Source organism: Petaurus breviceps, unplaced genomic scaffold, assembly GCF_028583685.1.
Source record: "Petaurus breviceps papuanus isolate PSGF00001 unplaced genomic scaffold, PetGlider_PUasm1.0 90064, whole genome shotgun sequence".
Taxonomy (NCBI): domain Eukaryota; kingdom Metazoa; phylum Chordata; class Mammalia; order Diprotodontia; family Petauridae; genus Petaurus; species Petaurus breviceps.
In genome coordinates this window covers 117,848-130,940 of record NW_027187173.1, presented here as the reverse complement: position 1 = coordinate 130,940, position 13,093 = coordinate 117,848, and the positions used below count along the sequence as shown (strand labels likewise).

The following is a 13,093-nucleotide window of genomic DNA, read 5'->3' as shown; positions in this document are numbered from 1 at the left end:
TCAACAGGATTCAGCAACTGGAGGGATGGGATGTGAGACTGATGGGGGTAATAAAAGGATATAGGACTGATAGGGGCAATAAAAGATGCAAGAAATGTTTCAAGGTGTCAATCATTACACACTGATTAAGTGCCTACCATTTGTCAGGCACAGTACAAAGCAAAAGACAGTCACTGCCCTCAAGGAGCTTACCAGCAAATGAAGGCTATCAAGCTTGGGTGACTGGGAGAATAAAGGGAAATAGAGGCACTGGAAGACTTTCTCCCAACCACAGAGAGAGGCTCCCTTTATCATTTTTATGGATTTTAGCAGCAAGTTTCTCCCCCTCAAAGCAAAACTTTTCAAATGACAAGAAAAGTTTTCTGTAGAAGGAACCTTTATTTAAGTCCTATTCTGGCTCCCCATTTGGGTTGCTTTGGGTCCCATAAGGCCCAGTGACTAATAAGAAAGCTCTGGAAGATTCCACCAAACTAGAAAGGTTTCAAATATGAGACTCTCAATGGTCTATCTGTCATTTGAGGACCCACATAGCTAAGTTCTGAAAGGCTCATCCCATCACCAGTAGGCTGGCCACCAGGTGATCTAAGGATTATGTTTTTCAGCTATAGTATCAAATGAAGGAAAGACACTGATAAGCTATAGAGCGTGCAGAGGAGGGCAAACATGATAATTGACATAAGAATACATGCCATAAGAAGAAAAGAACTGGGAATATTTAGCCTGGAGAATATTCAGTAGGACAAAAAGAGGTCTTCAAGTGTCTCAAGGGCTGCCAGAAGCAGAAAGATTAGTCTTCTTAGAGGAAGGAACTGGAAGCAATAGAGGGGCAAAGGGCAGACTTTAGCCTGATATAAGGAAAATATTCCTAACAATTAGAACTATCCAAAGGCAGAATAGGCTGCATGAGAAGGTAGTGATTTCCCCAAGATCCTTCATCTTATCAGATACACTGACATGACAGGACAACTTATTGGTTCACTGGTATAGAGATTCCTTTTCAGCTTTGGATTGAATAAGATGACTGCTGAGATCTTTTCCAACTTTAAAATTCTGTGATTCTGTGAAAACTGATTTTAAAATTGAAGGTCATCTAGAGGGGCTATGATTTTCATTGGTGGAAAGAGGAAGTGAGGAGCAAAGAAGGAGCTATTAGGGAAAGAGCTAGAAGGACACTGATGATGAGTTTATAAGTTTTTCCTACTTTATGGTTTTATCTTGGTTGCTTGAAAAGAAAAGCTAAATATCATTACACTACTCCATTACATCTGTCAACCCAAAATAAGGTGTTGACTAGCCAAGCTTACTGCCTTAGATTGTTTTTGCTGTTAGTCTTATGAATAGTTTGTCAACAAAGGGATCCAACAGTCTTGTTTTCTTAGTGAAAAAAAAAATCCAAGTAATTGAGAGGACTTAAAAGCAAAACTGAAGCAATAAAGCATGATAAAATGTAATTTATGACTATTCAGAGAGGAAAACAATAAGCAATGAGTCACGATCCATTGCTTCACCATAGTATGAAATAGCAAATCTGTACAACAGATTAACATTTAGGTGAACTTTGTGATTATGAATAGTGTTCAACAGTTAATTAAGTGCAGACTTTTTTGTATGTGTACTTACAAGACACTTAAAATTTGGATATGTTTAATGTTTTTCTGGCTGTTTATGTGGTAAAAAGCTAAAAAAATACAGATGATGAGGATAGGAGGGAGAATGGGGAGAAGAGGACTCAGGCTGAAGGAGAAGGTGGAGAGGAGAAAAATAATGCTATTCATACAGGTCTTGGAAAAAATAAATTCAAAATATTACTATGACATGCTTTATTTTTGTTTTGTCACATGCTCTTGCCTCATCCTCACATGGAAACATATCTCTACATTTTCTCCTAAGCAACTATTAGTGAGAGGCCGCATAGGTGGAAAATATAGAGCTGGTCTCAGAGGTAGAAAGATTGGGGTCCATGTGCCTCTCACACATACAAACTGGGAAGCTTAAGGAAGTTAAGGAAGTCACTTCATCTTTCAGTGATCCAAGAAACTTCCCAAGACTCTTAAGTCACCAAACAAGTGGCTGATCTGCATTGGTTGAGTGAGTTTTCTCACTAGAAAATCCTTATTCTCATGATATCATAAGGCCAAAAGAAGAACATAAAAGAAACTCTAAGCATTAAGGATTAAGTTTGTTGATTTCTGGAAAGCACCTGACACAATGATGATTTAAAGTTGGTGGTAAAACAATTAGTACAGATCAGAAATTATTTCTTGAACAGGGGGAAAATCAGCAGTTAAATTTATATTTTTTTAAAAAGCAGATGTTGGGAAGTGGCGAAACAAATCATAAGACATCAATGTAATGGAATATTATTGTGCTGTAAGATCATGGACATATGTGTTAAATAGGGCAAGACTTACATGAACTGACTCAAACTGAAGGAAGCAGAGCCAAAAAGTAATTTATACAGTGACTACACAATGTACAGGAAAAAAAGTAATAATGACAAAATAATCACAAATGAAGATTTCAAAATTACAAAGAATAAGCATGGCCCTAAAGAAGAACTATGCAAAGAAATTTCCTTGACTCCTTTGAAAAGGTGTGAGGTCCTGAGTCATAGCATATATTTTCAGATTTTTAAAAAATCAATTTATTGATGTTTTGCTGATTTTTTTTCTCTTCTTCCTTTTTCTTTTAAAAAATTGTTATGTAAGATGGCCCTTTGGAATGGAAAGGGGATGAACACACTCAAAAAAATCAATAAAATTATTTTTAAAAAAAATCTATCCCCATCATCAGGAAAGACTTACTGAATAAAGAACTAGAATAACGATTTCAGTGACATCAGTGCTTATGTAATGACAACAATTCTACAGAGCCACTTCTTGGCCGCCAAACCATAACTTTTAAAGAATAACATGCTAATAATATTGGTTTATTTCTCCTATTTCTCCAGTTTTCCAGTATTTACTTACTCTGTTGGTTCCCAGTTTTCATTTCCATCCAGGAAGGAAGTGAGGTAGATTAGATGAGACAGGCACAAGTAGTAAACCTGTATTTAGTTCAGCTGTGAGGTGGTCTGTGAAGTACATATATTCTGATAAGGCTTTGGCTGCAGTCCTCACTCTTTAAGAATAAAACATTAAATTACAAACACAGCGATTTAGTGCAGTATCAAATTTCACTCCCCAAAGTAGCTAGCTTTACTAAAACAACAACAACAAATATTTACTAAGTGCCCACTAAGTGCAAAGCACAATTTTTTTGTAATTGCATATAGTGTATTCTTCCTTTTATCCATAACAGGAAGGAATTGTGAAGCTTACAGAAATCTTCACTAGCCTTAATTTTACAGACAGAACTCTTCTGGTTGGTGGAGCATTTAGCCATTATACTTGGTCAAACAAGACATATGCTTGCCCACCATCAATAATGATGGTGTGTATGCACTAATTTAAATAAAAATTGTTAGTGTAATGCCTTGATCAAAAAAAGGCAATGGTGCCATCTTTGAATATGACTTATCAGTGCTGTGGGCAGCCATGGCCCAGTGGACAGAGTGCCTGGAGTCAGGAAGATTTATCTTCCTGAGTTCAAATCCAGCCTTAGACACTTACTAGCTATGTGACCCTGGGCAATCACTTAATCCTGTTTGCCTCAGTTTTCTCATCCACAAATAGAGGTGGAGAAGAAAATGGCAAACCATTCTAGTAACTCTGCCAAGAAAATCCCAAATGGGGTAATGAAGAATTGGACATGACTGAAAAACAACCGAACAGTAAAAAAAAAATGATGTGTACATACATTATATCAATATAAAAATAAAGATCCTCCATCCCCACGTCTTGAACTTTAGCACCCAGTCGTGATCACAGAAATGCAGGTGCGTAGAAGTACACAGATGCCAGCACTAGTAATAATAACAACAGTGAGCATTTATATAGTTCTTCGTATGTACCAGGCATTGTGTTAAGTGCTTTACAAACATTACTTTATTTTTATCCTCACAACCTTGGGAGGTAGGTGCTATCACCATCTCCATTTTATAATTGAAGAATTTGAGGTAAGCAGAGTTAAGCAATATGTCTGAAGTCACACAGCTAGTAAGTATCTGAAGCTGGACCTCAACTCAGGTCTTCCTGATTCCAGAACCAGAGTTCTATTCACTAACCACTTAGCTGCCTACTAGGAGATAGACAGACAGACAGATATAGGTCTAGATGTGTGTGTGTGTGTGTATATACACTCAAGTATATATCTTATATAAAAACACCATATTTATTCATATGCAGACAATCCTGAAATTGCAAAAGATATGGATGTGATGGGAGGAAGTGGTGGGATTGATGGGACAGTAGAAGTTCATAATGTTCAGTTCATTTATAATTCAGATATTTATAAGTCTGGAACTTTCTATATATACATCCTTTAGTATTTCCCTTTCCCATATATTGAGAGTGAAAAAAAAAAAACAAATAAAATATTTTTCCTCTCTAATGATCTCTTTACTTTCTTCCAAATTTGAAAAAAATAATTGATTATGTTGGTAGAGATTGCTTTTAGGTGCTTCATTTTTTGCCAAGAAAGACTGAATTGCCACAGGCTAGGGTAGGTACTACAGACATGTAGACATAGATACAGACACATCCTATCTCCCTACATCTCACTACTGCACCTACCTCCTTATCTTTAGCTCCCTCTTACCTCCCCTGAGCTAGAAGAACAGGACAATCAGTAGCCTCAATTTCCTTGCAACCCTGTGAGAAATTTCAGGGATTCTCAAGCAATGACCTGGTGCTGTAGCAACTGTCTGGTAACTTCTGTCCGTGAACCAGACAAGTGGATCCTAAACCTAAAATTTAGAGAGAAAGAAAATCTTTATCATATACTTCATTTATTCATTTAACTGTTTATTGAGCATCTACTTATGTGCTAAGCACTGAATAGAATAAGTAAGAAATGTGTATGACTGCCAATGTGAGTTGTGGTGAATAGGTCCCCAGAGGAAAATGAATGACTAGGGTGTGGAAGCAGGAGAACCAAGGGGACAGATACAAGGGGCAGGCAAATACAAATTGTGACAACCAAATTAGGTTACTGAATTTAGCAAGACAATAAAAAAGGGAAAGTCTAAATAGAAGATACTTGGGTCAAAACTATAAAGAAGCTTACAAAGCTATTTCAGGCACTGTTGAGACAAGTTGTAGAGTAACAGGTTGTGTCAGATTGTGGCTTCCTCTTAATGGAGTTCGAGGACATAAAAGCCACATGCAACAATAGCCTCTTAAAGTAGTCACAGCACAGAAACCAGAGATTGTTTTTCTATGCCCAACAATAATAACTGACAATTACCATTAAAAATTTAGAAGAGAACTGGGGATGGTATCTTTCATAGCTATTGTTAGGCTATGAAGTCTTAACCAAACAAGAGACCGAAGGGATTATGAAAGAGAAAATGAATAATTTTATGCTATTAAATTGAAAACCTTTTGCAGGAACAAAATTAATGCAACTAGAACAAAAAGGAAAGAGGTAGGAAAAAAAATCTTTGTTTCAAATATCTGTGATAAAGGTCTGATATACAAAAGTGACTAAGTAAATTACGTAAGACTAAAAACCAATCACTAAAACATAAATGGTCAGAGGATATTAAGTTCTCAAAAGAATGGCAAAATATTAACAAGTATAAGAAAGAATGCTCCAAATCAGTAACAAGAAAAAGTGCACATCAAAACAACTCTGAGGTTTCATAACACCCAATAAATTGGCAAAGATGACAAAAGATTGAACTCACTGTTAGAGGCATTGTGGAATGATGGTTACCCTAATATTCTTGTTGGTTGAACTGTGAATTGGTGTAACCATTCTGGAAAGCACTTAAAATAATTCTTAAAAAGTGATTAAAACGTTCATACCCTTTAACCCGAGATTCCACTACTGGGAATATTTCCTAAGGGGTTTAGCAATTTTTTAAATGCCTTAAACAATAAAATATTTGTAATAGCATTTTTTTTTGTAGCAACAATGAAACAGAAACAAAGTAAATGCCCATTTACTGCAAGGTAACTAAAGAAGCCATGGTACTTAAATATAATGGAATATTGTTGTTTAGAATACAGAGAAGTTTGAGATGAATGTTATGAACTTGTGCAAAAAAGAAGCAAGCAGAATCAGAAAAACATTATACACAATGACTACAACAATGTAAATGGGAAGAATAACAACAACAAAATTAGCAGAACTGAATGCTGAAAAATAATAATGACCAATCTTAGAAAGAAAAAAAGAGACATGAAAAGGGATCTCCTTGAACACCTTTGTAGAACTGGAAAACTCTGAGTGTGGAACACTACACACTACATATAATATGTACTTTTTGAAAATATTAGTTTTACTGAAACTTTTTTGGAGGTTCCTTTTTAGTCTTTTTTTTTTAAGTGATGATAGCTTTCTGGAAGGGATATATTGAGAAATATAGGTGATATAAAAACAAAAAAAATCAATGCAAATTTATTCTAAAATAATAGCTGACATTTACATAGAACTTTATAGTTTAAAAACCCTTTTAAACAATCATTGACCATTATTTTACTTGATCCATTCAACAGCGCTCTAAGGTATATACATTATCTTCATTTCACAGAAGGGGAGATTAAGTGACATTATAGAGATTGTAAGTGGAAAAAGTGGAAAAGCCAGAACTCAAACCAGGTGTCTAAACATCAAATGCATAAGCTTTCCACTGTCTCACACTGCCCTTCCAAGAAAGATCTTACTAAATTAGACCCAAGATAGTCACAGAGAAGAGGCTTTTTTTGTTGCTGCCCATTTCCCTGATCAAATAAACCTTCTCAAGTGGTATTGTTGGTTTTTATAAAATTAATTTAGTTGACTTTTCCCCATTCTAAAAACAAACTTCAATCTAGAGTAATTAACTTAATCCTACATTAAATTTCTGGTGTATCAAATGCTTTCCAGGAACAGATTTATTATTTTAACATTTAAACTGGTTTTTTACTCAACTATTTCCCCTACCAACTTTCTCTTCCATGTTTATGAAGTATCTTATAAGGGGGAATGAAAATATATTTGCATACGATGACTCTAGAGTGTTCCTGTATCTGACAAAATTCAAATAATTTGTGAAACATGCATTTTCCAATTGGACACAGTCCTTATACCTTTAAGAATAAAATATCCAATTACTGAACTAAAAAGTGATTTAGTGCCAATAGCACATTTCTGCCTCCTCTAACCCTCAAAAGCTAACTTTAGCAACAAACAGACATTTATTAAGCAACAATATCATTCAATTTTAAACTAATGAGACACTGACTCATGGTTAGCTCCCAGGTATAAAAACAGAGTTCTATGAAGGAACTAAACTTCCTCTGGAAGATCACAGAGTTAAAGCTGGAAGGAACCTAAAAAGTCATCTATAATCCAGCCTTCTTATTTTAAAAATGAGAAAATAGCCCAGAAAAGCCAAGTGATTGCCCAAGGTCACATGGGTGGTAAATAAGAAAGCCAGGATAAGAATTTAGGTTCAAATAAACTCCTGTTGTTCAGTTGTTTTTCAGTCATATCTGACTCTTCATGAACCCCATTTGGGGTTTTCATGGCAAAGGATACTGGAGGGGTTTGCTATTTCCTTCTCCAGCTCATTTTACAGATGAGGAAAGCGAGGCAAACAGGGTTAAATGACTTACCCAGGTTCACACAGCTAATAAGTGTCTGCAGCCAGGTTGGAACCCAGGTCTTCCTGACTCCAGCCCAGAGTTTTACCCACTGTACCTTATACCTGTCCTCTATAACACTAAATCCAGTGTATTTCCTATAGTTTCTTGTATCCCAAAATCTTCACCTCTGAACTGTGAAAGAAATGTCACTTGAGAAAGTGTTGAATAAAAGCATGAATATCAGAACTTGATTACAATTAACTTTGAAACTGTTTACCATGTAACTTTTATTTAGCTGGTTCACCGTGTTTCACTAAACAGAAATTAGAATTTTTAAGTTCTATGCAAGTTTCCAAGTACAGAAGCAAACTAGGACCCAAAAAGTTCACCAGGTTTCACTTTTTCTATACCTTCCTAACTGCAGTGAGCCCAGGGGTGTGCTGGGGGATTGTTAATTTTTCCTGTGACCACTTATACCTCAGAACTAGGCAATCAATATAAACCAGGGCTTGATTTATTGTTTTGTCATTTTTCTAGACCAAAGAAAGTGTTCATGTGTATTAAACTTTAAAGTATGTCTCACCTACTTTTTTTTCCCCCTGGAGAATCCCACTGTTAAACATTGATCAGCATACCTCTTGGTATACCTCAATCTGAGTGAAAATATGTAAGGGAAGAAAAGTGAGGAAAGTTTTTGAATGAACACAGCGGGGGTCATTCCATCAGATGGGTAAGTACAGGACTTAGAGACTGATTTCTAAAATGGTGGCTAAGCTGATTTAAGGAATCAGTCTGTTGGAGATTATAATCAGTGTCGTGAGCAATTGCTGGAAAAACTTGTCTATCTGAGAAATAGAGACAAAGAATGGCTGTTATGGGGAGGATGTATCTAATCACCAGAGCTGCTGACCTTATCACTGAGGGTTACTCATCTTTGATTCATTAAAATAATAACTCCTGAATAAACCTTTAAACAATCCTCAGAAATTTTGCCTCTGGCTCCTTTTAAGAATGTGCTTCTAGAGTGGACATTGATCACTTTTTCACGTGATGTTCTGAGTAAGCAGAATATGGAAAAACTCAAACTTAGCCAGTAGCAGCCCAGACTAGTGCGTGAATAGGGCTACAGTGGTGAGAATCTAAAAGTCTAGTTTCCTCACAGGAAATGTGTGAGGGCAAAAGCTGATATGGAGAAGAGAAAGGAGTATTTATCAAATGGGTTGTATAAAACTTAGCAGTAACATGAGATTTCTCTGGTATGGAAAATTGAAACAACCCAGAAAACTTTGAAATATCTGGGAAGGGCAATAAAGGGTTAAGTGGATTTAAAAAAAATAATAATTCAACATAAACAGCTTAGTTCTTAGAGTGTCACAAACATAAAAATATTGTTGTAGAAACATTTCAGTCGTGACTGATACTTTGTGACTCCACTTGGGGTTTTCTTGGCAAAGATATTGGAGTGGTTTGCCATTTCCTTCTCCAGCTCATTTTACAGATAAGAAAACTGAGGCAAACAGGGTTAAGTGACTTGCCCAGAATCACACAGCTAGTAAGTATCAGTGGCTATATTTGAACTCAGGTCTTCTGACTCCAGGCCTGGTACTCTATCCACCTAAAAATAACATCCTAAAACTCCAGAAAAACACAAATTTGAATGCAAAAGGCTGTAACCAGAATCTGATTTACTTCATGGTCAAAACAACAGGACTGAAGGTGAATGGCAACTTTAAATTAAAGGACAAAACATATACTAACATATTAATAATAATAAAGTCACAACCTCTCTAAACTCAGTTTCTTCATCTGTAAAATGAATAGCATCTAATTCACAGGGCTGAAGTGAGATCACGTGAAACAAGCATAGTAAAGTACTCTGCAAATATTGAAACACTTATGCATACTGGCATATACACATATTTAAATACACCTTTATGACAAATTCAGTGTTCATATATTTCAAAAGTACACAAGGATTACTAAAGTGGGAAGTTAGAGGTATTAGATTAAAAAAGAAACAGTTCCCATTGATAAGGTCTGTGATAATTTTTTTTCAACCATATATTATTGGCACAAGATCACAGGATCATAGACTTTGAGCCAGGAGTACTCTTAGAGACTGTCTGGTTCAATGACTTCATTTTACAGATGAGGAAATTGAGGACCAGAAAAATTAACTATCTTCCCCAAGGTCAGGATTTTAATTGAGGTTACCTTACTCCATATTTAGTGTTCATTGTGTCAGTAAGTCCTAATTACTGTATACCACAATGTGGTGGAAAGATCACGATACCCCCCCCCCAAAAAGATCTGGATCTCAGTCTTGTCTTTTACATTTGCTGGTTTGTTATAAGCAAATCACTTAAGGTCTCAGCGTAACCAAATCAATTTAACATGGCAATATCAGGACCTGAACTACCTACCTAATAGGGTTATTGTGAAGAGAGTACTTTGTAAATTTCAGAAATGTGTATGAGAGAGAGAGAGAGAGAGATTATTATTGTTATGAAATAAAAGAAGCTTTTTCTAAAGCAAAACTTTACATCCCAGACAAACAATTCTGTCTCTAAGATATCTTGCATATTGTCAGGACTTGTTTCCCCAAGCAAAACTAATGCATACATGCAGGGAATATTTCCCTCAGCTCTCCAAGTCAATTTCAATTGTTTCAAACTCCACAAAGCACATTCCATACTGTGAAGTACTAACTTTAATTCAAATATTATGTTTCTTTTGAACCTAAGCTCCTGCACGATTCTTTTATTTGTTCTAAAATGATAACCATTTCTGCATATTGATTAAGAGAAATAAATCAAATAACAGGGGGTTTAAGGACGCTATTTCTCATCTACTCTTATGGTTTATCAAAGATCGGAAGAAAAGGGTGGGAAGGAAACAGAAAAAGGAAAACTTAAAATGTAGGAGAATCTTACCAGATGGAACACCTCTCCTCTTTCCCCTTATACCTTTCACCCTCCCATTCACTGTAAATCCCCCTTTGTTTGTTCAACAAACCATTACAATTATCACCAGTTTAATGAGGAAGAACTTGAACTCTATATAGCTGTCCCTGCTATCCATGTGTGTGGTCCATTCCACAGCCTATTTACAGGACTGTTTCAGTGAACTATTCCATCCTTATCTTAAGACCTCACAATTTGTCTTAAGAATAAGCTACTCCTTTTCTTATTGCTGTTATGTGTGCCGTTACTTCCCAGTCCACTTTTATTTCAAAAGTTGTGCCTCACTGCATGCTTGAAGGGTTTCTTATGCCCACTCTTGGTTGTGATTCCTCTCCAATGCAGCTCCTTTACATAGAAGCTGTTTGGGCTTCCTGACACCATCCTTCCTTTCTATATGCTCTGCCAACAGCATTCCAATTCTGAAGAACACTTTCTACCCAACACCTAAAATGTAAAGGGTAATGAAAGGGTTAGTAAAGGGGGGGGGGAATATTTAGGGGAGATTTTTAACCTATCTTCAAATACATATTGTGAAAGTTCCAAGGAACAGAATTAGGATATTTAGGTGGAAGTTCATAGGATTCTCCATCTGATTGCATTTTTCTCTGCACATGGCACCACCATTCAATCATTTTCCCATTCTCTCATGTTTGTATCTTTGATTCTTTACTTTCCTTCACCTCTTACATGCAATCAGTTACAAAGTCCCATTTATTCTATATCCATAACATTTCTAATATCTGTCTTTCTCCTTTTTATTTCTGGGATCACCCTTGTTCAAATTCAACAATGAACATACAGCACTTGATAAAACCTAAGTGCAGTATGAACAATAGTAATAGTAATAACAGTAATCATCATCATCATCATCATCTCAAATATTCATTTTCACTAGCCTGGACTGATGTAACATACTCTATAGAGGACTTCCTGCTTCCACTTTCTCCTTTCCCCTATTCATTTTTTATACCACTATTAAGAACACCCTTTCTTCTACATTTATCTAGTCACGTCATTCTTACACTCAAAAAATATTTGATGGCTCCCCACTGCTTCCTATATAAAAAAGTACAGACTCTTTTCTTGACATTCAAGTTCCTCTACAACCTGGCACCAATTTGTATACAATCTTACCTTTCTAGCTTCATTTTATATGACTTATTTCCATGTCCATGCTTCTGCCAAAATGAAGCTACAAATGTCAGAATCTCAGAGGTAGAATGTTATCACATGCCTGGCAGAGAATTCCTTATTTAGCCACATTCTCAATAAGTAAAAATGAATCATTTACCCCTAAAGTTGCCCCTGACATTTTGGCTTAGCTCTGCCCTCTCAAGTCTCCAAGTCTTTTACTCAATTGTTACTTGTGGATGAAATGCCCTCCTCCTCCCAAGTTTACCTGTTAAACTCTGCTACCCATCCCTTTAAAGATCAATTTAAATATTGTCTCCTCCATGAAGCTCTCTCATTCACTTCATTGGTAACAAAGATCTCCCTGGACCTTATCATGGCACTTTATTACCTTTGAGGTGACCCTGAACAAATTACTTCCTTCCTATGTCTCGTTTTCTTCATCTTCAAAATAAGAGAGTTGGAATAGATATAAGAGCAAGAAAGGACCAAAGAGGGCAGTTAGTACAACCCCTCATTTTACAAATAAGGAAAGCCAAGTCTGGGGTCACACCAAGTAGTACAGGTGGTAAGCACAGCAGGGAGGACCAGAAATCAGCTCCTCTAATTCTCACACTAGTACTTTTCCACTGTACCACACTGCCTCCCTAGATGACATCTGACTTCCCTTCCATCATCCATGTTATCATATTCCTATTAAACTTTTAAGTTCATTGCAGAGGGAAGAGATCTCATCTGATCTAAGCCTTGCATCTCTTCCACCACCTAAAACACTGCTTTGCACACAAGCACTTAATAAATGTTTGATTATTTGACCTTTTGATGAGCATGGACAGGAATCACAGGATTTAGAATTTTTCGTTATATAACACTTTCCCTCTGAAGAAAAAAAATTTATTTTTGATCAATATAAAGAATAATTTTCTTATTTAGAGCTATCCAAAATGGAGTTAAGTTGTTTTGTGAGACTCCTCATTAGTGGAAGTCTGGATGACTCCCTTGACAAGGATGGTGTGGGAAAGATTCCTAGATTTGATTAGGTGACTATTAAGGTCTTTTCTAATGCTGAGATTCAGTGACTCTGTGCATCTAACTCCCTCCATGTGGAATGGATAATTGGACTTTGCATTTGCTCCTAGAGGCAATAGGAAGCCACTGGGGTTTATTAAGTAGGAATGACGGCATGATTAGAACCACATTTTAGGAAAATCACTTTGGTGACTGAATGGAGGTTGGATTGGAGTGGGAAGAGACTTGAGGCAGGCAGATCCACCAGCAGACTATTGTATTAATCAAAATGAGGAGATAAGGGCCCGCACCAATGAA

General features: G+C 36.3%; 1 protein-coding gene across 13 annotated transcripts in view; it reads right to left on the bottom strand.

The window, feature by feature from the left end:
• Positions 1-13,093, bottom strand: part of PLAGL1 (PLAG1 like zinc finger 1) — a 144,540-nt gene that overhangs the window by 25,962 nt on the left and 105,485 nt on the right. For 7 of the 13 annotated variants that reach the window (XM_069107449.1, XM_069107454.1, XM_069107450.1 and 4 more), the window contains 2 exons: positions 4,699-4,846; positions 2,970-3,120 (listed from right to left, as the gene is read on the bottom strand). The exons of 2 other annotated variants lie outside the window; for them this stretch is intronic. The gene's annotated coding sequence lies outside the window, so the exon portion shown is untranslated. Of the gene's footprint in view, positions 1-2,969; positions 3,121-4,673; positions 4,847-13,093 lie in introns of all 13 variants that reach the window. 4 more of the 13 variants (XM_069107455.1, XM_069107457.1, XM_069107451.1 and 1 more) reach the window with 3 other exon arrangements.